General features: G+C 33.4%; 1 protein-coding gene across 2 annotated transcripts in view; it reads right to left on the bottom strand.

Moving 5' to 3' along the window:
• LOC106463687 (protein O-GlcNAcase-like) overlaps positions 1–363 on the bottom strand; it is a 38,258-nt gene extending 37,895 nt beyond the window's left edge. For both annotated transcript variants that reach the window (XM_013923747.2, XM_013923746.2), the window contains exon 1: positions 176–363. The gene's annotated coding sequence lies outside the window, so the exon portion shown is untranslated. The remainder of the gene's footprint in view (positions 1–175) is intronic.
• Positions 364–8,529: the final 8,166 nt, after the last annotated feature.

Below are 8,529 nucleotides of genomic sequence, written 5' to 3' on the forward strand. Positions count from 1 at the left end.
GACCTGATGATGACAGAACCTTGTCGAAACGTTGTACATTTGCTGTTATATTAAAAGTTTTTCTTCATTACCCCATTCAAGCCGTCTCCAACCATTATTAGTCTCAAAGTGGGTTCCTCGTCAACGAAATTGCTTAGCTTAATTTTTTTTTGTAATATCAATATAACGTTCTTACCTTCTACAACCCCACAAAAGAACGTATTTTTTTTCAAAATTGTCTTTTAACATGTTATTGCACATGATTTGTTTTGACTCATCCAAATTATCGCCGTTTAATTTTTGAGTTTTCATCTTGGATCAACTCGTATCACTATTGGTTTCACACCCAAAATTCGCGGACTCTCTCATTAAACTGTAATAAGTTTACTGTACGCATCTTTCTTACCACACATGTACTACCAGTGAGATACGTAAGAAAGACGTGATTGGTTAGCTAAAAAGTCTTCAAACGGTGACCAATCAGTAACGCTCGGTTAGTTAATGACGTCATTCGAAATATTGCTTTACTATATACCTACATACTCGATCAACTTTTATGTCAAAGCGCACGGATTAAGTGTTATTTGAATTTAACAATTACTTTACTTTAATAACTTCAATTATTATCAGTTCCTGTTCGTATTTCTTACTTTTTGTGTTTATCATTCAAATATTAATCATGTTTCTACAGTCAGTGTTAAACTAGGTTCTCTTTTTCCAAATAAAATAATAATTAAAATTTTTTCTATTGTCAATAAATATAAAAATTATTGAACATAAAGCTCTACAAGGTAAATAAATAATTAATTTTGGTTATGTTTTATCAGTGGCACAGCGGTATGTCTTCAGACTTACAACGCTAGAAAGCAGGTTTCGATACCCGTAGTAGAAATAGCACAGAGTGCCAATTGTGCAGCTTTGTGCTTAACTTCAAACAAACAAAGCATTTATCTATCACTTATTAAACCAACTGTCTATCTTGGAATATTAAGGCATCTTTATTTTAAAAGTGTACTTAAAATGTTGCTCTTAAGAGATTCCTGGTAGGTCAATGATAAGTTTATGGACTTGCAAGCTAAGATCCTGGGCTCAATTCCCGCGGTTCACAGAGTGCAAATAGCCCATTGGGTTGTTTGCACTAAGAAAACAACAATAATTACTACTCTTTAGTAAAATTCTCATTATGAGTAACTTTAAAAATTATCCATTATCTGCTCAAACAACTGTGGTTTTTAAGGCCGCTTTTTTACAGACGCTACCCAAAATCCTACAATACAATGTTTAGATGACTTAAGTGATTTTTCGATCACAACACCCTTTTCTTCAACCACAGTATTCAATATATTCCCATTTGAATTGTGAAAACCTACATGCATCACCTTATATGTTGGATAGTTAAACATCATCTGCCACGTATTGACCCAATGCATCAAATAATCTAAATCTCCCTGTAAGTCTGCAGTATTTTTGATACAGTTAGCCACCCCAAAAATCTTAATGTCATTATTTAGTCCCCTTATTTGCTGGCAAAGTGTAGCCCAAGAGGTGGCGATGGGTGGTGTTGACTAGTTGCCTTTCTTTTACTTTTGTGTCTAAAATATGGTTTAAAACCTCTCATTATCAAGTTGTAACGAATCTTTTATTCTACTCCAAGAATAATAGAAACGTTAATAGTAAGACATGTAAAAAAAAAAAAATGTACTTATTAGAACTTTTGCAAGTTGAAATGAATATAATGGCATTAGAAAAATACTGTGCCGGAACTTTTACAAATGACACAACAACAGAACTTAAATACTTAACTCCTCAGCAATATAACCCCCGACACAAGAAATTAGGAAAAGAACAAAAAATAAACTCACCTTCGTAAATTACCACTAAATCTTAAATAACACCTTCAAGCTCTGATTAATCATAATTCACAATACTTATTAGTTCTAACCTAGTTTCAAGCAATATCAAATATAAAATCCTATCTTATTATGTGTCTGGCTTATGTGATCATGGTGTTAGGAAAACTCGAAAGTTAAAAAAATAAAAGACAAAATTACGAAACCCTATAACCGGAGCGCTTTCAAAGGGCGAACCTTTCTTCGTCAGGTGCAAAGTGGCTTTTGCAGTCTTTAGTCTTCGTTTCGGCCGGCATGGCCAGTTGGTTAGGGCGCTCGACTCGCAATCTGTGGGTCGCGGGTTCGAATCCACGTGACACCAAACATGTTCGCCCTTTCAGCCGTGGGAACGTTATAAAGTGACGGTCACCAAACCAATAAAAAATCTTACAGATCACGAAGTCAATTGAAAAAAGAAACGTTTCTCTGAGTTTTGTAAAATGTTGGGTGAAGTGAAGATGCGCACTTCGTTTTATCATACCTAATTTGATGGTTTAGCAGGATGAATAATAAGAACTATAAAGAGTGTATTTGCAAAGGTTGTTCATCTCGGCAAAAACAACTGGGACAAATATTTGGCATATACCATAATGGCACTCACAACACAGTTAAAAGATTGACTGGTTGCTTGCCGAACCTGTTAAAGATTGGTCAGGAAATACTGCTCTTGTGGATGTGATATATATGTTCAATCCTTAGAGCATATGTATCACACTATCTGCAAGAATATGTGAAGTGCTTAAGGTTTACATTGGTTGATACACACGAATTTACACGCTAACACCTAGTAAAGGCCACCATCTGAAAGAAGAGAAGCATTACAATGAGACAATTAAGGAACGAATATTCCAACATGGAGACTTGATTTGGCCGTGGAACATGACAGTGACATGGAAGCGACTCAGCTTTGTCTGGCCATGTCCTTATTTCATACTCTAACAAGTTGTTTTATTAACATATTAGAGATAGTTACAGGGAACACATTGACAAGCTAAGGCTGTTTGTTACTGATGAACCTTTCACACACTGGCTGATCCAAGAATGAGAGGTTGAGAATGACGAGCTGATGAGGGGAGATGGATGATGAAAGTATTTATCTAGCTGTAAAAGATGAGTGAGATGGAGCACAAGAAGACGACCTTTCGATCACAATGTGGGATTAACTGTGACACTAGCAGCTAGGACAACCAGTGACTGTAAGATTAATGAATGAAAGGAAGTGGTATTCGACAATACAGAGGAAAGGGTTTTGCAACCCTTACTTTCCGAAATATTGAGTACTTTTCGGAAACAAAATATTTGTCTGGCGTGTTGAAAAAACTGCCCAACTCATCTAGCAGAGTAATAGCAGAATTTTGTAAATCCAGTGAAATTTATCCCTCAGTTTCAATAACCTGTATTGGGTACATATTTTTTATCATTAAATAGCGAAAATCGATTTCTTGAATTACGACACCTAGTGTAGTATTCAACAATATTAGATTGCTTACAGCCCTACATCAATGATCCTTGCCATTAAAAAATTGAAATGAAATAAACCCTCGACTACATGCATAATATCTGTAGGAAATTTTGAGAAAATTACTAGAATAGAACTGATTAAAGATATATGAAGGGGAAATAGCAGTTATTTTGTGGATTTAGTATTTGAAAGGAGAAGTGTTGTGATTCGTTGCAGATGGAATGAAAGAGACAAGACTCGATATGAAAATATACAAAACAAATACTTCATTAATGTATAAAATAGAAGGTGAACTAGAACAAATAGTGATTGTACTATTGTTTGAGATGGAGTATTGAATTGTCATAATTTAAGGATATATAGATAAAATTGTATTTAAGTTAAAAAGGTAAACACATTAAAATGTTTTAATTAAAATAAGATTAAAATAAACTTTGCTTGAAATTAAAATGAAGATTGTTGGTTTGATAATAATAATAGAGCACACACATTTTCCAGCAGTCTGGAAACAAAACATTATTCTAAGATTTTTGAAAATTAAATTTTTATTATCTATTGTTTGCCGCAGTTATTATCCAAGTCATATTAAAATCTAGTTTTTAAGGTTTTTAAAAGAAGAAGCTTAAAAGTTATCACTTTTAAAATAAATTATCTTTTTACTTTTTTTCATGAGCAGGATGAATCTAGTTGTTTAATTTTCAGCATGCACTGTGTCTTATGTCTTTACTACAACTCACAGAAATAAAGGAACCAACGTACAGTCAAAAATGCTGTATTAATCCAATATTTATTGACTTTTCAGAGCATATTTGTCATAGATCTGACCTTGCTTACAGCTATTCTGGGTATAGGAACACTTTAATTAATATGCAGGTATATGATCTAAGGCAGTAATCTAAAGAAAATTCTCAAGTAGATTAAGAGATCTAACCACTAGATGCTTGTTACAACAAAGTCAATTCTTCCAGAGTACACTTGTCAGTTATTATAAAAAGTAAAAATATGAAGGTGTGTTTGTTTTAGCGCAAAGCCACTTTCTTGGACTGTCTACTGTTCCACAAGCAGGGAATCGAATGCTGGATCTTTGTGTTTGTGTTTGTTTTGAATTTAAGCACAAAGCTACACATTGGGCTATCTGTGCTCTGCCCAACACGACTATCGAAATTCGGTTTTTAGCGAAGTAAGTCTGCAGACATACCGCTGTGCCACTGGGGGGGGGGGCAGATCTTTGTGTTGTAAGTCTGTAAACTTGACCCATCAAGGGACAAAATACGAAGGAAATAGCCTTCAGGTACTCTTGTCCCTGTAACTAACCTATGTCACTAGAGAACCACTAATATAAAATAATCAAATTATCTAGCGACATCTTCCGTGGAAAACAATTAATAATCAAAATTGAAGGTTGCTACATTCTATAGTTGGTTTTCTCTAAACATTAATATTATACATTGCGTTCCCGAAACCACGTATATGTGAAAAATTTCGAATAAAGCCATTTACCTTTCTATACTAAATAAGAAGAGAAACCTGGTATTTAACATTGCATAAGTATGTGCTCGACCTGTGTGGAAACTCTACACTAACAATTAAATTAAGAAAACGCATTTTTTTTTGCAGAGAAGTAGCTTGCATTTTGTTAGATTTTGAAATATACTACTAAACATTAAAAAACCTGTGGTTTATCATTGAGACTACTGAGAGTCAACGCTAGAGTTACGATTATTAAGCCGAAAAACAGTTAAATTAAAGTTAAGTTCAACTATCAATAAAATGACAACAATGAAAACTGAAAATAATTGTAGATTTCAAACTTTTAAAATAATTACTAAACGACATGCACACGCTCCTACACAATAAAATTTAATTTTAGTCTGTTATTTATATCTACAAGCACAAGATAAGAAAGGTAAATCGCAACTCAAAAACAAGACCACAAGAGCCTGATAAGCACTAAAACTAGTTATTTGGACAACAAAGCTGTCACTCATGAAATTAGGTTACACACATGGCTCAAATTCAACTTACTATTGCTCTTTATGATATTAAGTGGATTGTTAAAACCGCAATTAAATCAAAAAGAAATAAGTTTATATTTATATAATTAAAGTCACACTGTCATTAAAATAAACACTGTTATAAGTGTGGAAGAAGAAGGCTATACCCTTCAAAAATTATAAAAAATAAACCTCGGTGAAATTGATTACATGCTTTGAATGAAATCAGAATAGCATTGTTGTAAGTTATATTCTTAATATTTTCATGTTTTATTTACTAGAGGGAGGTTTTACATGATGTAATGATTGTGTTAAGTTTAGAAATTTCATAAAAGATTATCCATCTGTCAAATCTCGAAGCTTACTGTACTATGTAAAAAAAGTGGACAGTATAAAAATGTCAAACTTAGTGCGTTAGAACTAGTTAATTAATTCAAGTCATTTAATGAGTTAGGCAGTCAGATTTATTGTACCTGGTTACAGTGGTCAAGTTAGTAAGTTAGTGTGTTTGTTATTGATGGATTAATAAGGAATTTTTACAAGTAAGTGACTATCTTGAGCTTTATTTGTGTGCAAAGTGTATATTAGCTTTGGAGTTTCTGTTTGAAATGTTATTTGTGAAGTTAGGTCTATTATAATATGCAGACATGTGAATGTTTTGTACCTGCTTTTTTTGCAGTTAGTTGGTTTGTACGCAGTTTTGGCAGAAACATGTGGTCCAGAAAACCATTGAAATTACTTTCTTCTAGTTGTCTTTGTATCTTTGTTCTGAATAGCAGATAATATCTACTCTGCCTGAAGGGATGTTGCAATACATCTGTGTTGAACGACCAACTAATGCGTCGGCATTTTCTGGCCGAATGGGTGGTGTCTGCATGTCACAGCCATCGAATGCTGTGGGAGATCGGTCAGTAATGTGGTGACACTATTATAAAAGATATGAACTGAGGTTTCCTGTACCAGTACAATTCTTAGTTCTTCAGAGTTATACCTGGCTATCGTCATGCTTAGTCGTGCAGAGATTCATCTCAAGAGATAGAAACTTGTTTCTCTGTTCACTGCTCTAGTATAGGTAGTCATCCTATTATCTCTGCAACTATGCACATTTTTTGTATATGGAGTAAAAACTGTTTTCACTTTTATTCAAATGTGTCCAGTCTGTTTATTTCTCACATAGCTTAAATCTCAGTCCAATTTCCTGTTCAATCCTGTTGTTAGTTGCAAGGAAATAATTTGACAACACCACACTTCTAGTGAATGCAGCCTGTATAGAACGTAATGAATATGCTGTCATTATATGGACTGGGCTTTGCAATATTTTACCGAATAATCCTTAAAATCCTCCTCCCCAAATTATAGCACATATCGCAATACTGATGTCAGAAGTGGGATTATTTTGGTGGAAATAAAACAAAACTTCAAAATGACTACACGAGCACGAAACGAGATCGAAAATTTACTGAAAATGATGAAAAAGTAGAAAGAACAAACAGAGACAGACAGACAATTAAAAGACGATCAAGAAGACAGGGATAGAAAATTGAAAAACAAGAAGAAGAAAGAGATTGAAAAATTATAAGAAGATCAAGAGGTAAAAGATGGAAATTGAAGAAATGAGTTAACAGAAAGAGACATAATATTTAAAGAATAATTACTACCTTATTACCAGCCCAAATAGCTCAGTGGTAATTCTGAAGTCTTATTATGCTAAAATTGAGTTTTTATACCTGTACAGGACACAACCCAATTAGTTCATTGTGTAGCTTTATCAATAACAATAAACGAACAAATAAAAGTTTTTACTACCTTACTCTTTAGTACTTCTAGTTATAACTTTTTCTCTTGAGATAAGAATTGTAGCTGAAATAGTTAGAGGTATGTCAAAAAATGTTATGCAGGAGTAAATACGATTTTTCTGACTCTGACTTTATTGAAGAAAAAAGTTAAAAGTAATTTGCATTATTGAAAAATAAATACATGCATTGGATGATGGATGGTGCTTCTCACTGATAAAAAGAGAAGTTTGAATTTTCAATTTTATTCTGTAGACATTTTTGTCCTAGATTGAGAGAGTATGACGTTTTGTACACAAAAACAATAAATTCGCCTCTCTAATGGATCTATGGATAGATCATCAACGTTATTTTTTCGAGACAAATATCTAGAAAACTATCCACATTGAAAACAAGCAGAACTCTAAAAATACTAGGGCTCCATACTGATACAGAACACCTCAATTCTTTCGCAATAGTGTCACCATGTGACTGGCCATTTTCTTACAGTTTTCATTGACTATAACATACAGACATCACCCACTTGGCCAGCAAAGGACGTTGCAGTCATTGACTTTTTCTTACACTAATGTGGGAAGCTACTGCAACATTTCTGTTGGCTATCGAGGACAACAAAACACAAATTCAACTATACTAATACAGTTTTAACAGTTTTCAGTAGAACGTATTTTTGTCAAAATTGCATAGAAGTAGAGTAAAAGAAAAGAAATACAAATCTTTATATTAAAAAGCTTATAAGTGCCGTAAAAGCGTTTGATTTGAAATATTTTGAAACTTTTAGGAAACTAAACAGTTTACCCTGTTTAGCTAACAGAAAACGAAAATATGATTTTTTTCAAGTACCACACAGATTTATCCAGCTCTAAATGTAACTTCCATTGTATTAAAGCTTTGTTTGTTTGCAATTTGCCCAAAGCTCTCGAAGGCTATCTGCGCTAGCCCTTACTAATTTAGCAATGATAGACTAGAAGAAAGGAAGCTAGTCAACACCATCCACAGCTGTCTCTTGGTCTACTCTGTTATCAACGAATTGTAGGACTGACACTCACACAATAGCGCTCCCACGGCTGAAAGGTCGAGCATGTTCAATGACAAAGATTTGAATGGTTTGTATGCAGTTTTGGCATAAACATGTGGTCCAGAAAAACATTGAAATTGCTTCTTTCTAGTTGCTTTTGTGTCTTTCCAAGCTACTAAAGTTCTTAACTTTAATGGTTTCATAATTAATAAAAAGCTAGTTTTGATGTGGTCATTTGAAGATCTCAGGTGTGGAAAAATAGGAATGAAGACCAGTTTATTTACGTTATCATTTTAGAATGTTTATATATATATATGTTCAAATGCATGTTTTTAATATTTAGAAATCGGTGTATGGACTTAACATTATATATATATATATATAGTAATTAAAA

Source organism: Limulus polyphemus, unplaced genomic scaffold, assembly GCF_000517525.1.
Source record: "Limulus polyphemus unplaced genomic scaffold, Limulus_polyphemus-2.1.2 Scaffold1461, whole genome shotgun sequence".
Classification (NCBI taxonomy): Eukaryota; Metazoa; Arthropoda; class Merostomata; order Xiphosura; family Limulidae; genus Limulus; species Limulus polyphemus.